The sequence below is a fragment of the Ursus americanus genome, chromosome 12, assembly GCF_024610735.1.
Source record: "Ursus americanus isolate L20-20 chromosome 12, mUrsAme1.1.p, whole genome shotgun sequence".
In the NCBI taxonomy this organism is placed as follows: domain Eukaryota; kingdom Metazoa; phylum Chordata; class Mammalia; order Carnivora; family Ursidae; genus Ursus; species Ursus americanus.
The window spans coordinates 69418081-69439547 of record NC_142138.1 but is presented as its reverse complement, the minus strand read 5'-3'; the positions used below and the strand labels follow the sequence as shown (position 1 = coordinate 69439547).

The following is a 21467-nucleotide window of genomic DNA, read 5'->3' as shown; positions in this document are numbered from 1 at the left end:
CTTTCTTTCTTTCTTTCTTTCTTTCTTTCTTTCTTTCTTTCTTTCTTTCTTCTTCTTTGAGTTTTAGAATGTCCAATCCTTACAAGCACGTGCCTTCAAACCAAGTAAATAGAGCTCTTTCACAAATTAATTTCAACAATACCATCCAGAGGTAGAAAAATATTTGACATTACTCTCTCACTCTCTCTCTCTCTCCACATACACACAAACACACATAGATGGGTGCAAAAACCCTATAGTTACTAATATTTGTAGAGATGTTAAGATGTGTATTTGTCCCTGAAATTAATCTTAAGGAGACTGTGCTAGACCTTTGGGCATAAGGTCCCTTCTAGCAGTTTGTATTTTTACGTGGCCGCTTTCCCTTTTCTCCAGCCTCTAGTCTCAGGGGATTGTGGGCTGTGTTTACATTTCAAAGACGTGGAAAGATGTATAACTTCAAGGGACAGAGAATCTAAGTTTTTCCAAGAAGGGTTTTGGGGGTTTTGTTTGTTTGTTTTTTAAGCTTTTATTTGTCAGAGAGGGAGAGAGAGCACAAGCAGGGGGAGCAGCAGATGCAGAGGGAAAAGCAGGCTGCCGGCTTTGCAGGGAGCCCAGATGCGGGACTCAATCCCAGGACCCTGGGATCAAGGCCTGAGCCAAAGGCAGATGCTTAACTCACTGAGACACCCAGGTGTCCCAGGACTTTTTTTTTTAAGGCGTATTCAATAAGTCTTTTTGAGATAAACAGGAGAGGTTTGGGGATTAGTAAGGGAATAGGTGAATTCCGAATCGCCTCTAAAACTAACTTTTGTTTTGCAAAAGCTACAATGTAAGATAAGGACAGTTTGCTGGGACTGCCTCAAAGATTTGGGTTTTAAGTTAAATGACAATTTAGGCTGAGCCACCTATCCAACTACATTATCGGCTTTCTTTCTTTCCCTCTGAGTACAGAGTTTTAATTTTAAATATTTCTGGCAGTATTGAATAACCCCACTTGGGTGTAAGCTGGGTCCCCAAAGAGGGTGCAAAGGATATTAGCTTTCCAAAATCCAAAGTCACTCTCACCGAGACCCAAAACAAAGAACCAACAACTTCCATGCTCCAGGCAGACAAAAAGCCTAGCCCAGTAATGCAAAGTGAGACAAACAAGACAACAGCTATCCCAGGGAGAGAAAGGATCATACAATGGGCTTGGATTTGAAACGAAAGGGACAATATGAAATTTTATTTTTCCTCTCTCAGTTGGGCACTGTAGATAGAAATTCAGAACTGATTCTGGTAAGAATTTTCACCCTTCACCTGGCTTCTACCAGTTTTTCCAGGATCCCCTCTGTAGGCTCTAGTATCTGCCAGAGTTTCCCCTTGTCTGTTTAAAGGAATAAAATAGCAGGTTACCAGAAAATCCCTCGTTTTCACCAACTCTGGGAGGGGCCCATATGGGGCCCTCCTTTGAAGGTAGGTAAGGAAGTGTCTATGAGGCCATCAACTTGGGAGGACTTTTGTTTACACTTTTGTAGTCTTTTCTGAGTGGAAAAACAATGCAGAGGATTAGTAGAATGAGTACTCAAAGGAGGAAAGAGGGGAAAAATAGCAGTTACATCAGTGTTATAGTCTTTTGTTTAATTTTCCATGAGCCTTTTGCAATGAATCTTTCAATGAGTTGGAAGGCTTCTGGAGGCTTTTGCCTGCCAATTAAAACAGGTGTCCCATTCTGTTTAATTTGAAAACCCTGACTTTTAATACACTTAAGTTATCTTATCTACTTGCAATGTTCCCCATCATGGCCATTGTAATTCCGAGTTGCCATTTCTTTTTTTTTTTTTTTTTTTTTTTAAGATTTTATTCATTCATGTGACAGAGAGACAGCCAGCGAGAGAGGGAACACAGCAGGGGGAGTGGGAGAGGAAGAAGCAGGCTCTCAGTGGAGGAGCCCAATGTGGGACTCAATCCCGGAACGCCAGGATCACGCCCCGAGCCAAAGGCAGCCGCCCAACAACTGCGCCACCCAGGTGCCCCCCGAGTTGCCATTTCTATAGATATCCACAGCTCCTGGCACCATAGTTTTTAGACATAATGTAAGCAGGCTGGCCAGAAGGTGGCGCGCTTGACTCCTTAGAATCTCAGAATTCTTTGAACTAAGCCTTCCTTCACACAAAACAAGACAAACAAGGGCACCTCAACACACCAGCAGGAACCAAAGATGTTACTGGCAAAGAGAAGGCCCTGTATACCACCATCAATTCCCAGCGTGGACTAAACCAGTAGACTCCAGTAAATGGGGAGCGGACAGGAAATAAAGGACCAACCAGCAAATCCTAGTAAATGGAAACTGTGGACTGGAAACGGGGAAAGGAATCCAACATGCAACTGCGGAGTGGACTGAACCAAGGACTAAGGACTGCGGCTCTCTCAGAGCCTCCTGTCAGTCTAGACTACCCCCATTACCCCAGGACTGGGAAGCCAATTAGGTAAGTAGCTCGAACGCAAAAAAGAGGGGACCTCAAACCAAGAGAGGCTTACCAATAGTCCTTGGAAAGGGCAAGAAAGACTGAGCTCAAAAGGCACCATGCCTGTTTCTCATTGTCCCTGAAAGCCGTCAGAAGTTCACTTTGGATCCCTATGCTGCACCAAATCTGTTAAAAATACCAAATTCAGCCCGTGAAATTTGAAGATCTAATTGGCTTTATTAAATAATTCACGAATCAGGCAGCATCCCATCTAGCAAGGGCAGGGGAACTCCGCTGAGTTTACACAGAACAAAGGTTTTTAAAGACAGACGGCACAAAGATAAAAGAAGAAAGGAATTTTTGAGCAAGAACTGCATAGTTAGGCAAGGTTGCCTTCCTAGGGGGAAAGAGGGGTCTATCAGTGAAGTTCCTAGGATTGACCAGGAAATTCCACGTTGACTGGTTAAAGGTGACATTTCTGGGAGGTTGAAACTGCAGTTGGATTAGGTAGTAAATCTTGTCTTACTGGGTTGGGGTCTTAACCTAAGTGACGCCATTTGGAGCCTGGTTTTCTTTGTAACATACTGTTGCCCGGTGAACTGGGGAGACACCAGGCTGTGGGGCCTCAATCCAGCCAGTCCTGAAGAGAGGGAGAGAGGGAGGGAAAGCAAGAGTGACAGGAAAAGCTAGAGCAAGAAGGAGCTGCACGCCTGAGGATTGGGTTTCTATCTTTTATTGACAGTTGTTAACTAGGTGGCAGAATCTTTACTACTTGGGGTAGGAAGCAGGGTTTCCCATTTTTTCTTCCTAATTTGGTCAGGGGTTTCCTGTCATGGCACCTGCCATCTTGGCTGGTCTGGTTTGATCCGGCTTCTTGTGGAGTGCTTCTGGGACGGCCTCTGACCTCCCCTGTAGCTGGCCACGACTTCCTCATTGCTGACCTCCAGGTCTCCTGTCAGAACCTCACAGCCCCCCTGCTCTCACAGCATCAAAACCAGACAAACAATCCAGGATGTTGAACTAGGCTGCTGACCAGCTCCTCAAAACTCAACCCTGGAAGAATTAGAGAAGCAAGAAAGAAACATGACTTACAGGAATTATAAAAAATTATAAACCTCCATAGAGCCTAAAGGCGATTTTGAACTGGTACGTGTGTGGAAGGCTGATGATCAGAGGGAGCAGAGAGACAAGGTTCAGAGGGAGCAGAGAGACAAGATGGAGAAAAGCGCTGTAAGTGCTGCTCTTGCATCTCACTCCCATGGCACTGGCTCAATCATTTCTTATCCCTTCAAGAAAGAAATTACCCGTGGCACTTACTCAGTTTGCCAGTGTGGCAGGTGAGTTTGGTATGTGGGACCCACATAAACTTTGTGGAGGAAAACAGATGCAAACAGGTGTAGCAGACAAACCTGATGATCCCTGAGTCTCCTCCAAGACTCCAGAGCTGATGATTGCCATAGCCTCCCCCAGTGCTGCTTACCCATCCGTAAGCATAAAAAGGATCCCTTAAGTAGATTTCCCCAATGGACTGTAAGACAATAGTAACGCAAATGATTGTATTGTACGTGCTGCTGTACACTTGGGGACTCACCCTTGATTTTACTAAGACCACCAAAGACGGAGACCTACCTCTACCGAGTTCCCCTCATCTCCCTGTGGATTCTTTCCCACAAGTCTCCCCCTTCCTGGTGCCCTTAATTCCTTCCCCTCCACCGGGGCATCTGCCCAGCCCTGCAACGTCTCTCAATTTTGGAATTTCATTTCTTGATCCCCATTCCATAGTGAGATGTGGCCCAATGGTCTGTCCAAGTCCAGCATGTGAATCAGTGACCAGAAGACTCTTTGGATTCCAGGGACCACCAGAAGAAAGAATAAAAGTAACACTGGTTTTAGACCCAAATATGCAAAACTTCAAAGACCCATCAGACACACCTGCCACTTGAAGGACATGGCCTCTCCAAAGTCCCTGTTCACCCAAATTCTTCAATGTCTTCTTCCCTGCAAATTATTGAGGGGTTTAGTTCTCACTTTCCTCCCCTAATGTGGCAGCTGTTCCCTGAAGGTCAGAACCCCAAAGGGACCTAACTTGCCTGAACAATAGATAGATAGTTCAAAGTAAAACTGCTGAACACACTGCCTTGGCTGGATTTGAAGCTCAAGGGGGCGGGGGCTAGCGTTACACCACTGAAACACCAATGCCCCCCAGTGGTGTGCTGTACGAGGTCAAATCAGAAAGAGACACCGGAGAGACTTGGAAAAAGCAACTGTAAACTAGTTTTTCAGTGCTCTCTGAACAACACAGTCAAAAAACAGACACCCAGAGCAAAGGCTTGCAAAGGAGATTTAATGTCAGTCAATGCTATAGAGTTTTGGCCTTCAACTCTAAATATAGGATTTGAAAAAGCCTAATTCTGAAGTAGGCTCTTTACAAACTGATAACAAATCTCTGTAGAAAAACATCAGAGATTCGTCTTGTTCTTATCCCTGGTCCATACCTGTTGTGGACCCACGGAAAGTTGATTCCTTCACTGCTGACATATTCTCTTTGCCCACCCACTGCTTGGGACCTCCCAAACCCTTTCCTCCCAACCATGAGATGAACACCGGTTCTTTTCCCCACGCAGGTGTTCAGGGCCCAGTGATGGTTCAGGAGGCTGGACTGGTGGGGTAAGGATGTGTCTGACTTACTCCAGAACATCTGGGTGATAACTGAGTTTCTCTCCTTCTGTGCCTCTATTGAGTCCCTGGAAAAGGCCAAGGATTGAATCTTGCTTTTCAATTCTTCTGCCCGACACAGACCTCTATAAAAGCAAATAAAGGAAAATTTGTTCACGATGTCCTCCCTTCATCACATGCTCTGACCTGGCCCCCCAGAAACGCTGGTTCAGGGAAAAAAATTGGAGTAGATTACAGGTACTGGTAGATGTCGGCATATTACTCCTCTATCTAATTTAAAGCTTTCTTTTGCTTTTTATCTTTGTCTGATATTCATGTTTCACTCTTTCATCCTTTCGTTTACAAGTAGCCTGGTACAGATGTTTACTACTCTTAAGATTTAACTCTTTTCTAATACAGTGCTATACCTGGAAGTTACTGTTTTATCCAATCTGAGAACATTGGATCCATTGTAATCCACAGTTATTGGTGTCGTGTTGGAAATTCCTGTCACAGTATCCCTTCCACCACCTCAGCGTGTGGTTTGTTGTTTTGCTTTTTAAGAAAAAATTTCATCCTGTCTTTGTTAATTAGACAGGTCTCCTTAGATAAATTGTATTTTCCTATAGCATCTTTGGAATTCCATGTCACTAATCAGGGCGGGAGGAGGTTATTGGAGGGGATGGGAGGGATTTAAAATAGCTTTATTTTTTTTTAAGACTTTATTTATGTGAGAGAGAGGGAGAGAGACAGTGATAGCATCAGGAGGGGGAGAAGAGCGGAAAGGAGAGGGAGAAGCAGGCTCTCTGCTGAGCAGGGAGCCCAGCCTGGGCTCAATCCCAGGACCCCAGGACCATGACCTAAGCCGAAGGCAGACGCTTAGCTGACTGAGCCCCCCAGGTGCTCCTAAAACAACTTTAAATATAGATTGATTCACTCAAAATCCATTCCATCCTCTTAGTTGACGAGGTCAAAAAATTAAAAACTATTGTATTTCTCAGATTCCCTTGCAGGTCGGGTTCTGGATGGAAATTAGATGCACACAAGAGAGTTGGCAGGGGGAGCGCCAGAGCCTGCTTCTCCCTCTGCTTCTGCCTCTCCCCTCCACTCGTGTTCTCTCATGCTCTCTCTCAAACAAATAAATAAAATCTTAAAAAAAGAGAGAGTTGTCAGAAGTGAGGAGAGGCAAACTTCTCACTGCTGCTGTTGATGATAAATAAGGTTATGGAACCATGAGTGTTTAAACACTTTGTTGACAGTCACATTCTAGATTCTATCACTAGTTTAGTAGGTGTGAGAGATGGTGGTGTTGGCAGAGTTGACGCTTCCTGGTTCCTGGATGGCAGCTAAGGAGGAAAGCCATTGGATTGGGTATACCAGTGCTTTGACTACTTCTGTGGCGCAGGCGTTGGGGGAGGAGATGAGGACAAGGGAGGAAAGCACCAGAGCAGGGCAGGAAAACACTGTTCGTGTCTTTACATAAAAAATGTAGAATAGGTTTCTGGGAGGTCATATTGTTGGTGGATACACCATGGTTCTCGGTGTTTAGTATTCCCAAGCCTTCTGTGTTCAGGAGATGAATTTGAGATGACTCCTAACTTTAAAAGCGAAAATACAATGTCTAAAGCTCCTAGAATTAAATATAGTATAGTATGTTCACAGTCCTGGGAGAGGAGAGATTTCTCAGAGAACAAAAAAGACTTAACAATAAAAGAAAAAAATATATGAATTGAATTTCATTAAAAAAAAAAACAAAACATTTATGCTCATAAAAAATTATAAAAAGTGAAAAGGCAAGCCATTCTGGGAGAAGCTATTGCAATACATTTATCTAACAAACGATTCAAATCCTGAATATAAAAAAATTTAGGCACCAGTAATAAAAAGTCAAGCCATCAGTAAAAGGAATCAGGACTCTGGGCCCCAGCCTGGCTCAGCTGAAAGAGCATGCAACTTTTGATCTGAGGGTCGTCAGTTTAAGCCCCACATTCAACATAGAGACTACTTTAAAAAAAATAAAAGTTAAAAAAAATTTTTAAAAAGGGGGGCGCCTGGGTGGCACAGCGGTTGGGCGTCTGCCTTTGGCTGGGGGTGTGATCCCGGCCTTGTGGGATCGAGCCCCCCCGTCGGGCTCCTCCACTATGAGCCTGCTTCTTCCTCTCCCACTCCCCCTGCTTGTGTTCCCTCTCTTGCTGGCTGTCTCTATCTCTGTCAAATAAATAAGTAAAATCTTTAAAAAAAGTTTTTAAAAAGGAATCAACGCTTTTTGGAGAAATGGCTGATTCTGACACTGGGGCAGGAAATATACAAAGGTGATCCTAGCACATTTTGTAATGCCAGAAAATACTAAAGTATTAAAGAAAAAAAAAACAAACTCCGCAATGGGGGGGTACGTCAAAGGAACACAGAAATCAACTGAAAAAGCTCCGAGTGGCTGAAACTGAAACAATTTGGGCAACAAAATAAATAGTATTGGATTATAACACCAAAATAGAAAATAAATATCCATGGCGGCACTGGGTGGCTCAGTTGGTTAAGCGGCTGCCTTGGGCTCAGGTCATGATCCCAGGTTCCTGCCATCAAGGTCTGGGTTCCAGCACTGGGATTGAGCCCTGGGATAGAGCGGTATTAGGCTCCCTCCTCAGCAGGAAGTCGGCTTCTCCCTCTGCCTCTGCCCCTCCCCCCCCCCCCCCCCCCGCTCGTGCGCGCTCTCTCTCTCTCTCTCAAATAAATAAAATCTTTTAAAATAAATAAATATCCACATGTCCATATTGATATGAGTAAATAGATAAATAAATGAATAGGGAAAATAGACAAATGTCCCAAGCAAAAGTATTCCAAATTTATGTAGACACTCTACTGAGTGATTCCTTCTCCCCATGGAAATGGGGTGAAAAGTGATTTTACAGTGGAGAAGCCTAACGAACACTACCTCAGCCCGCTGACCAAGATCGACATCAACGTGCTAAGTCATGGTAATAGTACATACTGTCAGGAAACAGCTCAGGAGCACCTGGGTGGCTCAGTCGGTTTAGCTTCTGACTCTTGGTTTCTGCTGGGGTGATGATCTCAGGGCGGTGGGATCCAGCCTTGGGTCCAGCTCTGTGTTCAGGGAGGAGTATGCTTCTTTCCCTCCCCCTACCCCCACTTCCAAGCTCGCTCTCTCTCTCAAATAAACCAATAAATCTTAAAAAAAAAAAAAGGAATAAAATTCAAGTAAATTCGAAGATCAAATTGGTTTTTTAAAAGATCCCTGAATCTGACAGCATCCCAACCAACAAGTGCAGGGGAGCTCCACTAAAAGGAGATTTTTTTTTAATTAATTTATTTTTTTGAGAGAGTGAGAGTGAACAGGGTTTGCGAGGGGCAGAGGGGCAGAGGGAGAGGGAGACAGAATCCTAAGCAGACTCCACCCTCAGCGCAGAGCCCCACGTGCCGCTGGATCCCACGACCGTGAGATCAGGACCTGAGCCGAAACCAAAAGTCGGATGCTTAACCAACTGCACCACCGAGGCACCCCCAAAAGGAGGTTTTTAAAGGCAAAGAGAAGGCATTAAAAACAGAAGAAGAAAGAAAGAAAGAAAGACAAGAACAAGGAACTTACCAGCAAGGAATGTATTATTTAGGCAAGATGGCCCTCCTTAAGTGAGAGGAAGGGGTTTAGCAGTAAAGCTCCTAGTATTGACCAAGAAATCCCATGTTGACTGGTTGAAGGTTACATTGCTGGGGGGTTGAAACTGCAGTTGGGTCAGGTATTAAGTTTTGGTTTACTTACTGGGCCCTTAATGTAAGTGATGCCACTTTGGGCCTGTGGTTTTCTTTTTAACACGACTCAGAAATCAAAGTGATGAGAATGGTACTTTACCTCCCCGAACCCATAACCCCAGTCTGATCGGGGGAAACATCAGACAGATCCCAGTTGAGGGACATTCTACAAAGTACATGACCTGTACTCCTGAGATTTTCAAAGTCATCAATGACAAAGGAAATCTGAGAAACTGTGACAGTCAATGGGAACATAAGGAGAATGTAATGGGATATTCTGGGTGGAATCCTGGAATAAGAAAAGGTCATTACGTACAAACTAAGGAAATATGAATGAAATATGAACTTTAGTTAATAATAATGTATTCGTTCAATTATGACAAACATACCAATCTAATGCAAGATGCTAATGGTAGGGGAAACTGAATGCAGGGTATATGGGAATCTTCTGTACTATCTTCTCAACTTTTCTATAAATCTGAATCTACTCTCATATAAAAAAGTTTATGTAAAAAGTAAAAAAAAAAAGTCAAGCCAATTATAAAAGTGGACAAAACACTTGAAATCTCTTCACAAAACAAGATTTCTTTATGGCCAAAAGGCATAAGAAAGAATCCTCAATCATGACTCATTAGAAACACAAATTTAAAATACCGTGATATACCAATACATACCTATCAAAATGGCCAAAATTTAAGTGACGGAGAACACTCATGCTGACAAAAATGTTGCTGGTAAGAGAGTAAAACAGTACAACCTTTCTGGGAAACTGATAGATCCTAATAAAGTTAAAAATATAAATATCCAGGGGCACCTGGGTGGCACAGTCAGTTAAGCAACTGACTCGGTTTTGGCTCAGGTTGTGATCTCCAGGTCATGATCTCGGGGTCATGAGATCAAGCCCCACATGGAGCCCCAGGGCAACTCTGTGCTGTGCTCGGAGTCTGCCTGGGATTCTCTCTCCCTCTCCCTCTGCCCCTCCCCAATGCACACTCTCTCTCCCTAATAAATAAATCTTTTAAAAAATATATAAATATCTCATGACCTAGCAATTCTACTACCAGGTTTACACTCCAACAAAAAGAACATACAGTGCACAAAAAGATTCCTACAAGAATATTCATAGCAGCGTGATTCGTAATGTCCAAAACCAAAAATAGCCCAATTCACACATTGGGAAAACACTCATTGATAATACCAAAGTGATCTACTGATACACATGACAAAATGGATGCATCTCAAAAATATTATGTTGCAAGAAAATAAAAAAGCCAGACACAAAAAGTATATTCGCGTATTTCAAGAAGAGGCAAAATTAATCTATGGGTATAGAAATCGGAATGGTGATTGCTTCAGTGGGGGCGGGGTGAGGATTGACTGTGTTAAAAAACAGAATTCAACCGAGTAAATTTGAAGACCTAATTGGCTTTATTGAGCCGTTCATGAACCAGGCAGCATGCCACGTAGCAAGCACAGAGATGCTCCAAAGAGTTGTACAAAATGGAAGGTTCTTACACGAAGGAGGGTAGGGCAAGGAAGTTATTAGCTAAAGAAAAGAAAGTTGTGGGGTATTTTTAAGGACCCAGAGAATACTACACATTTTTACCAGTAAAATTTTTTCTATCTCTCTAGGAATAGAGGCCAAGCTATTAATTCAGGTATCTCACGGGTATGGTTTGTTCTGGCAGAAATCAACAGTCAGTCAGGTTTGTAGAGTCAGATGGTTTTTTGCAGGGTGGGGGCAAAAAGATAGGATAAGTCTTGACCATCAGCAACGAGGGTCACAAAAAAAAATAATAATATGTTAACCCAGGGGCTACGATTTATTCCTAATAACAGGCCATTGTAAGAAGAACTTAGGTAAAGACAGTTAGGTGTTTTGGCTAGTATATGGGTTTCAGGCAAGACAGAGGAATTAACAAGTAAGAGATTCAGTCCATACAGCAAATAACCTATGAAAGCAGTGAGTTTTTCGATATTAGAGGGTTTTACCACCAACTAAGGAGTCTTACTTACTGTGTGTAATATAGCAACAAGCGTTAGCATACTAATATAGTAGGACAAGTAACAGCCCCAATACCTCAATCCGACAGTCCTTAATGATTAATTCCCCAAAGAGTCTAAAGGCTGTTCTGCAAGTGAAAATGCCAAGTATAAGCCCATTCGCGGAATTCTTCATTTCATGCAAAGAGGTCCACAAGAAGGAGTATAAGGACACACGTTACAAATACTGTCTTATCACTTCAGAGAGAAATAGATAAAGGAGATTCCCCAATAAAACGATTATGAAAAGTGTTATGAAGAAAATAACAAGTTATTGGTTAAAAAAAAAAAGGCACTGTACCCATCAATTGTGCCTCTTTGGTGGCCCTAGAAATATAGTCCCTCCCGTATCGTTTCATGAGATTTCTAAGTTTATCAGCTGCCCAGTGGGTCAGCTGATGAGTCATTTCCATCAGGGGTCTTTTCATGGACTGTGGCAGGACAGGTTTCTTGTCTGGACCATACCATAAATCAGTCAGCGGACTGAAACTACAACCGTTGTCAGCCCAATATGGTTTTTCTTTGTGGGATGTTCTAGACTGAACATCCTTGCAAAGGAGTTTTGGGTTTTCTTTCAGGAGGTAAGTGATTGCCTATGAGGGCCTTGGTTTTGATAGATTTTAAGGCAGTGGTCCTTGCCGCTTGATCAGCCAAAAATTTGTCTTTGCTTCTTCTGAGTCTAATTTTGAATGCCTAGGAAACTTGATCATGGCCAAGGTGGATGCAGGTTTGTCAAAAATATCAAAAGGTTTTAGACACCTGACCAAATAGGATTACAGATTATGAATCAATACTTAATTATGTATTTGACCACAATGACAATAAAAGATTTTAATGGCAAATACCAGGAGGTTACATAGTTGAGCAAAACCCAATAAAAGACCAATAAAGCAGAGAAAATTATTTTGATAAAACACAAATCTTTGCTTTCCTTTTTTAATCTCCACTCAGGTTGTAGAGCAATAGTACAGGAAAACTTTGCCCTTTTAGCAAATGAAAGAATATTAAGTTTTGGTTTTATAGAAGTAAATTACCGTGCAAAATCCATTCCTTTTTATAGGTTCATCCTGACATTGTTCTGCTAGACTGGGAATGACAGAACAGGCAGGGCAACAGGATTCCCATATTGCTGACAAGGGCTGCTCTAAGCTGAGTAGGCAGAATAAACATTTAAAAGATGGGACAAGTTCTAAACAGATGGCGGAGGGCATAAATACCAAAGAAGCCATCACCAGAATCCCAGGTTTGCAAATAGTTTTAAAAAATGGGAGAGGTTCTTTTTTTTTTTTTCATTTTAAAACTTACCTTTTCATTATAAAAAGAATGTATGTTCAGTATAGAAAATTTGGAAAATGCAGATAAGGCAAAGCAAGCATTAGTAATCTTATCACCCAAAGAGATAACCACTGTTGACATTTTAATATTCTCATCCTTACACACATACTCACATACACACGTACATGCACACACACACAGACATCATTCCAAATAATTTAAAGAAAGTCAAAATATTCATCCAGCTTTTTTTTTTTCGTTAAAGATTTTATTTATTTGACAAAGATAGAGAGAGCCAGGGGGAGTGGGAGAGGAAGAAGCAGGCTCATAGCGGAGGAGCCTGATGTGGGGCTCGATCCCATAACACCCGGATCACACCCTGAGCAGAAGGCAGACACTTAACCGCTGTGCCACCCAGGCGCCCCTCATCCAGCTTTTTAAACGTGTTCTACTCAGCAATAAATTGTGATTTTAATTAATTCTTATCAGTTCCTATAGTTTTAACATTGATTTTCTTGCATTCGTAGACCTATTACATAAAATATTTTGACCTAATTTTTGCAAATATTTATACTTCTGGCCTTGTTTTCCCACCTAACTGCATTGACTTTCCAGAACAATGATAATTAACTGTGATAACATATGCTTACCATGTTCTTGACTTTAATGCAATTGTATGTAACTATGTGTAAAAGTGTGTATGTGCACGTGTGTGTGGCGTATGTGTGTCAGCATTGATGGTATCACATGAAAGGGGTCCTGGAGTCTGTGCTTGGCTCCTAGGGTGGGATAAGAAACCATCAGTAAAGATTAGGGGATTGAACAAATTCAGAACTGACAATTGTTCCAGCTTTTGGGAGGTAAGAAAGGGTTAGAGGTGAAGGAGAACTAAAGGCAGACTCACCAGTACTTTTTCTGAGACCGTAGTCGCTGGTAGAAATTCATTTATATGCTGTTTATTGGAGAGAAATGGGTGAGCCTGGATCTAGACAGGCAACAAACCATTTAGAATCCCTTTCACGGTACTGGGGCAACAACACTTGAAAGCAGCCCCAGGATCTGTGCAGGAGCTAAATTGAGCAAAGGCTGGTAGCGCAGCAGGGCGTTTGCACCCAGCGGAAAACCCAGGAGGGAGGCCTGTGAGGGCCAGAACATGTGACTGGTGCGGAGGCCAGGCTAAGCATAAAGCTCTCAAGAAGAGAAGCGGGCCTCTATCACACAAGCAGCACTCATGCTTAAGATCGAAAAGGGGGAAGTTCTTTTAAACAAAGATTGCTGCCTGGCTATAAATCTTAAAAGACAAGGCAGCAGAGTATGAGCCCATCAAAGAGCGATTGCAGCCTGGCCACGAGGAGTGACCACTGTGCGTGTACAGGACAGAAAGGATGACTGTTCTTGTATTGGCCTTTCCTGCTGGCCACAGAGACCCTTTGTTGCTCAATTTACTGTGGTATAAAAGCAGTGGCTTTCAAACATGTTGGATCATTTCACAGCAAGAAATATTCTGTGTATTATGTCTCAGCACATACTGACACATATAAAACCAAATAAGTAACTGAAGTAAAAGTGTAATAAACTGCCATGTATGGCCTGTTTTCAGTATATGCCATGTATGTACCCTTCTTTCTTCTTTTTTTTTTTTTTAAAGATTTTATTTATTTATTTGACAGAGATAGAGACAGCCAGCGAGAGAGGGAACACAAGCAGGGGGAGTGGGAGAGGAAGAAGCAGGCTCATGGCGGAGGAGCCTGATGTGGGGCTCGATCCCGGAACGCCGGGATCACGCCCTGAGCCGAAGGCCCGGGATCACGCCCTGAGCCGAAGGCAGACGCTTAACCGCTGTGCCACCCAGGCGCCCCTGTATGTACCCTTCTTTCTACTTTTCTTTTTTCTTTTAAGATTTTATTTCTTTATTTGACGGAGAAAGAGACAGCCAGCGAGAGAGGGAACACAAGCAGGGGGAGTGGGAGAGGAAGAAGCAGTCTCCCTGCAGAGGAGCCTGATGTGGGGCTCATCCCACAACACCGGGATCACGCCCTGAGCTGAAGACAGACGCTTAACGACTGAGCCACCCAGGCGCCCCTTCTTTCTAATTAATAAATTACAGATAAAATTGAAGATACATATATCATCCATTCTATTTTCTACTTAAATAAATGTTCCTCATTTATGATACTCATCAATGGTCTGTGACCACAGTTTGAAAAACCAGAATTTACAACACATCCTTCCACAGTAGGAGAAAGCTCTTGTGAAAGTTCATGGATTGTTCTCTTCCAAGGGTGCACCTGCTCCCTCGTCTGCTTTCTCTCAGCATCAATGCACATGGTATATGCAGAGTTAATGTATGCTTATTATTCTAAGTGTTTTGACATTTTCTCCTTGATTCATTTGTATTTTTAGCTCCTTTTCCAACTTTCTTAACCATTTGTAATCTTTGCTTTTCAGTGACTATTAGAAAGCAGGTAATTGTGAACTGCCTATCATAAATTAGCGTCCTGTAGTATATTAGCAAACTTATAGACACATTTCAAAATTTTTAGAGATATATTCTTTCTCATAATTTTTTGGTAAAAATTAAAAAGCCAAAGCTAGATAAACTATGTTTAGCATTTAATGTTTATCTTTTTTGGAAATGATTTACGTATTCAATGAATATCCATTATTTAGTGTCACAGTACAACCTTTGATCTTATTCATATTTATTTAAATTATTTGTTTTTAACAATTATACTTGGATTAGACATTAAACAGCGAATCATACTTTTTTTTTTATGTAGACTCCACGCCCAGGTTGGAGCCCAATGTGTGGCTTGAACTCATGACCCTGAGATCGAGACCTGAGCTGAGATCAAGAGTCAGTCGGAAGTTTAACTGACTGAGCCACCCAGGTGCCCCAACTAATAATCATTTTAAGTTATTTCTTTCATTGACAAATTTTGTAACACAGAGATAACATGAGCTTATTTGATTAGTAAACCCAGGTAAAAGTTGTTGTTTATCTGCATTATATTTAATGCTGATAACTCTGAAGATATACTTGTTTTTATTAAACCAACAAACTTGAATTAGCTTTTATTTATCAAAGATTATCCAAGATTATATGAACTTGAAAAAAATTTGGCTTAGCTTTTATTCTATTTCTGAGAACTTTAGGAATACTTAATTTATAAGCACTTGATTTTCCTTAAGCCAATTAAGTAGAACTGCTTCAAAAATTAATTTTGGCAATACCATCCTAAGGTAGCAAAATACCATATCTACAACATACATATACACATGCGAATAGGGAGCTCTTTATTTTTAATTTTAGCTATGTCTCGGGTAGGAAACTCAAAAGAATAGTTGGATCCAAATTATGTTTCTAGCAGACAGACTAATTTAAGGTTACCCGCTCAGATGACCGAAGTCTTTTATTAAAATGTTATTATTATTATTATGAGTAGTAGTAGTAGTAGTAGTAGTTGCAAGCATAAGGAACCTTTTAGAGCTGTTTTGGACTTATTTTGTCCTTTGTACTATTCAAGGAACACATTCCATTGCCTCAGAGAGGTTTGGGATCCTCTTTTTTAAGGATGCCCCAAAGGTTTCCTGGAATGGTCACTGCAATTTAAAACTATCCAACACTTGTTGTAAAACACCGGAATCACAAGGTTTCCCACCTTTTGAAACAAAAGGGTACTCCTCAATAGTGAAATCCCTCCAGTGGTATAAAAGGTATCTCTCTCTCTTTCTGGACAGTCACCCACCTGATCTCTAAGAAAGGCAAGGACCTCGACCAAAAGGACGGACGTCAGTACCTAAGAGGACTCACAGTGCAAGTAGAAGGCTCTCCCTATACAATCGGTGAGCACAGAAATCTCCTATGGGTATCGCACGGGATTCCAGGAGACACCGGCCCTGCTGTGCTGAAGTCACCTCAGGTCCTGCTCCTGACAGCAAGCATGTCAACCTAAAACTGTCAAGAGGAAATAATTAAGCCGGAGTGTTTATTTGGGATCAAAGAACTGCAGTTTGGCACAAACATACTTGAACAACCACCTAGGTAGTTGCTAGCGAGAGTTCCTCCCCTCCCCGCGGTTGTGGGGGCTTGAACTCACGACTTTCAGATGCCAGATCTGATAATTAACCCTCAGAGCCACTGCAGAACCCCTAGCAAGAACTTGCCATTGGGGTTCAGGGCAGAAAGCTAATCTTGACTATGATTGCTAAGGCTATCTCTAAACAAAGTCTCTTCTTGTGGCAAATTACAAGGTTTTCGGGCTTAGTCCTTGTAATATTTGGGGTTTGGCGCATTTCAAAATTCCCGGTTCTATCCAGTGGAGATGAGCATTAAAGCCCATCTCCTTAATGGCTTCCTGGTTCCATTTTAAAACCCCTTCACGCAAGTGACCCCGTTTCATTGCATCTTTCAGATTCTTTTTTTAACAACTGGAAAGGAAGTCTAAATTTTTAGACTAATATAAAATTTCCCTAATTTGATCTAGATACCAGTTACTTTTAGCAAAATTTGCTGGACTGTGCACTTAAGATTGGTGCACTCTATGTTCAATCATTTACTGTTCGAAAAAATTGGGGCGGGGGAAATGGTATCAAGTTAAGATTTTATTTGCTAGATTTTATTTAAAGTATCCAACTGGAATGCGATCACTCATTTCATCTCCTTTCCTTTTGGATCTAAAAAGGCCCCCCGCTGATGTTTGAAATATCTCAACCAGAAAAATGGCTGTAGCCTCACCATTCATTTTTAGAAAGATCAATACGCGGTGGCACCTCCCTCACCTCCTTCAGCATTTCCAGTCGACTGTGGCTCAAGCGTGCACGGTGGGGTTTCCCCTTTCCTCAGCGCAGAGCTCGGGAGTCACGGGCACCGTGCTCTCCAGCCGCTCTGGCAAGGGGCGCAGCTCCTGCAGGTTTGTAACCCTCGCCACAGCCTGACGAGATACTGCTTTGAGGCGGATTGGAACCGAGGGCAACGCAGACTACTAAGCACTACCCAGCGACGGAGAGCCACGGACCGGCTGGCAACCGCTGTGCTCGACGTCCCTCTGACCAACAGCCTTCATAATAGTTTGCTGTCTTTTTTTTTTTTTTTTTTTTTTGAGAGCGAGCGCTATAGGTCTACGCGGTTGTCGTTCTTGCAGGTTCTCTTTCCTCTTCCTTCCTCCTCCTTCAGCAACGATACAAGAACCGTACTCCTCTCTCCAGGATCTGGCGCTTACCGCTGCGCACGGCGCGGGGAGGTCTTGTTGCCCCGGGACCCGCCTCCGCAGCTTCCCGGCCTCGCGGCGCCTCCCTCTGCTCCCGGTGCCTTCGCGCGGCCTGCGCCCCCGGCCGCCCCCACGGAGCGCGCGGAGCTCGCGCGTGCATGGCCCGCGGGAGGCCTTTCCTGTTGCCCCCGCTGGGGATGCTGCGCAGTGAATGCTTAGAAGTTTGAGAAGTTCGAAAACAGAAATTTCCATTTGAAAAGCTTTTCATTATTTCCATTGACGGGGCTCCTCAGTTCGTCAAGGGCCTAAAAGCTAAGACGGCCACGGAATTTAACAAGTCCCAGTAGAGCGTCCTGGTGAATATGTGACCCTGTGCTTGGCGTGGGGACACAAGAGCCACCATCACCACAACGACTGCCCTCGTAGAGCTTCCCTGCTCGGCAAGGGAAGCCAGGAAGGCAGCGGAAGTACCCCACCGGCCCCGAAGGCAACCCCAATCGGCGGACACATGCTCTCCTTCCGACCGCTTATCTCTTTCCCACCCCCTCCAGGCCGCACATTCGTCCTGGGCAGGAGAAGTGGCGACCAGCGGCGGTCCGGTGAAGGCGGGAAACGGGAAGGGCCCTCAGGCGAGCCCACCAACTTGCAGCTTCCCGTGCAGCCCGCGCGCCTCAGACCGCGAGGACCCAGCACTGAAGGCGGGTGGGGAGCAAACCCGGCGAGGCCGTGGGCTGCCCTTTTGTCTTCAGAATCGCCCAACACAGCGGTTTCACGTGATGAACGAGCTGCGTCGATTCCGGTCCCGGTCCCGGGTTTTCCAAGGCTTTAGAACTTCTGTCGTCTAGTGGGCGGCGCGTCCCCGAGGTGAGTAGGTCCTTCCTACTTGAGAAGGCCAGGGCGGGTAGGGGACCTGTGTCTCTGTGGCGCAATCGGTTAGCGCGTTCGGCTGTTAACCGAAAGGTTGGTGGTTCGAGCCCACCCAGGGACGGAGCCCCAGACTTTTAACTTAATTCCTCTTTCCTGCTGGGTGCTGGGTCCTGTCCACCTCACAGAAGCTAACTCATATGTAAGACCCGTCCCCCCATCCCCGACCTGGTTCTCTTACATAGCTGCTCGGCTATCAGCTTCGTACCTCTAAACGGGAACTCTTCAGACAGATATAAGGAACCAGGTATGGTCGAGTAAAATTTCTTTTTCTGCCCTTAAAGATGGGAAGAATAAGTTAAACTTTTGTGTCTCAATTTAAAAAAACGTCTAAATTTCTTTGCATTCATTGTTCAAAATTGCTTACTTTTGGAAGATTCTTCTTAAAGGTGCTTCCTTTTTTTTTTTTTTTTAATTAAGATTTATTTTTTGGAGCAGTTTTAGATTCACAGCAAATTGAGGGGAAGGTACAGAGATGTCCCACATACTTCCCGCCCTCCACCCCCACATGAATAGCCTCCCTCATTGTCAACATCCCCCACTGGAGTGCTGCATTTCTTACAACTGATGAACCTACATTAACACATCATCATCACCCAAAGGCCATAGTTTACCTTGGGGTTCACTCTTGGTATTCTCCTCTCTCTGGGTTTGGACAAATGTATCCTGAAAGTATCCGCCATTATAGGATCACACAAAGTATTTCCACTACCCTAAAAATCCTCTGTGCCCCCTATCTGGCAACCACGGATCCTTTTACTGTTTCCACAGTTTTGCCTTTTCCAGAATGTCATATAGTGGGAATCCTACTATGCAAGCCTTTTCAAATCGGCTTCTTTCACGTATAATAGGCATTTAAGATTCCTCGATGTCTTGTCAAGGATTGGCAGCTCATTTCTTTGAAGTGCTGAGTATTACTACCTTGTCTGTAAGTACCACAGTTCATTTATCCCTTCACCTACTAAAGGACGCCTTGGTTGCTTCTAAGTTTTGGCAGTTGTGACCAAAGCTGCTGTAGGCATCGTTTCCACTCCTCTGGCTAATAGCAGGGAGCCCGACTGCAGGCCTCTCCAGTAAGAAGATATTTTTAGTTTTGTAGGAAATGGCCAAACTGTCTTCCAAAGTGGCTGTATGTTTTTGCATTCCCATCAGCAATAAATGAGAGTTCCTGTTGCTCCGCGTGTTCGCCAGCGTTTGGTGTCGATGTGCCTCAGTGTTTTTCATCTGTGGCATGAGGCCAACAGTGGTAACCTGTCCCCAGGAAGTGCGTGGATTTGTAATTGCTCTATCAATAAGGTCCTGATCAGTAGAATCTTCGTCATAATTATCCTCTGCATTTTTTTTGGACAGAGGCATTTCTTCCATAGTATACGTGTAGTCTCTATTTAACCTCTTTCGTATTGCTTTTGCGATTAAGTCGGCTTTATGGTTTTATGATTATGAATAGGCTGCAACCATCATTCTTGTACACATGCCTTTGGCCCCCTGTGCAGGTATTTCTATAGTGCACAGAGCTGGAAGAGCAAGTACTATATTACAATATTCATAGGCTTCTAATTTTAGGAAATCCTGCAAATTTGTCTTCCACAGGAACAGTACCAAATATATTCCCATTTATTTCCCAACCTATCCATGTCCCTTTCTTCGTTTCCTTGTCAAGGGAACCATCTCTCTGAACCTCTCTCTATGATATTCTGATAAGGGAAATGGTGCCCTCCTGACTTAACTAAAGGGCAGGTACAACAGAGGGACATCGTGAACAGTACACAGAGACATTCTGCTGCATATGTTGGACAGCTAACCTTTCAGCATGCAGTCATTGAATACAGAGTCCTCCAATCACTGTCATTGTTTTCTGTAGTCAGCTGAGTCCGGGGCAGCCTGCTCAGAGTGATGGCTTTGCTTCCAGCCAAGTAGCTTACCCAAGGGGAGAAAAATCTCTCTGGCTCTAGATGGTTTTTCTCTTTTTGAAAAATAAATCTTGGGTGCACCTGGCTGGCTCAGTTGGAACAGCATGCGACTCTTGATCTCAGGATCATGAGTTTGAGCCCCATGTTGGCTGTAGAGACTGCTTAATGAAGTAAAATAAAAAAAAAAATAAAATAAACGTTGGTTTTGCTTTTATTTGATGAAAACAATCTGTAATGCTTATTCTCCTTGCCATGCAATGGTGAGTTGGCATGCAGATAACTGACCGTTTTGGTTTTTGCTATGTCCACACAAATTAGCCCTTCTGAGACCTCTCATTGGTGCCAATAGAATCCTGCCCTCTGCCGGCTCCTCCTGCACACCTGGACCGTTAATGCTATTGGCTCAGTTCTTCTTTTGAATCTCGTGAGCAGAAAGTGAACTCTTTGCCTTTTCCCCAGTAAGTAGGGTGATTGGAAAACTCTTTTCTCTCTCTCTCTCTCTCACTGTGCATCGCTATTTTCTCCTATCAGCAGGCATCGGTGTGTAATTGTGGTTTAATTTTATGAAGGAAATTCCTGGGGCTAATCTCTGATGAGTGGTAGTTGACAGGGACCTCTTCCCTGTTAGGTCATAGATGACAACGAATCTAGCGTGTGAGATTTTTTGATTGTCTGTTGTCCTGAGGACTCCGGTCGGTATTTTCAGGTTTTTACTTGGGGAATGCTATTGCTTGCTGGGTTCACGTATATATTCTGTATATTGTGGGTATGTGGGTGGTGCTGTGCATATTCTTACATGTTCTCTTGACTCTCTGCTAAAGTTCAACAGAGCAGTTTGTTGTTTTCCGTGTTCTGATATTTCAAAATCATATGTCTTCCTGTTGTGCACTGCATGGCTTCTCAGATCTTCTCACACTTCATTCCTAGTCACACATTGATTTGTTTTGTTTTGCGTGGTGCTCGCTTTTCATCACAGCAACCACCAACATCCAGCTTTGTGAAGAAACAATACCATGTAAAGAATGTAACATAATCTAATGTTCATGAATTTTACTGTATGTAAATTACATCTCTATAAACCTGACTTAAAAAAAAATTAAAAAGACTGACAACCCCAAATGCTGATGGGATGAGGAGCTCTGGAGATGCTTAATTCTGGAAAGAGTAAAAATAAATTCCAAAACTGTTGGAAAAAAATTTGGCAGTGTCAACTGAGGGTCATGCATTCATGGTTATATACTGTGGCCCAGAAATTC

The 21467-nt window shown here is 43.2% G+C and overlaps 1 non-coding gene across 1 annotated transcript; it reads left to right on the top strand.

Annotated features, from left to right (window-relative positions):
• Positions 1-18291: 18291 nt before the first annotated feature.
• Positions 18292-18365, top strand: TRNAN-GUU (transfer RNA asparagine (anticodon GUU)). Its single transcript has one exon. It is a non-coding gene; the product is annotated as a tRNA-Asn (tRNA).
• The last annotated feature ends 3102 nt before the right edge of the window (positions 18366-21467 follow it).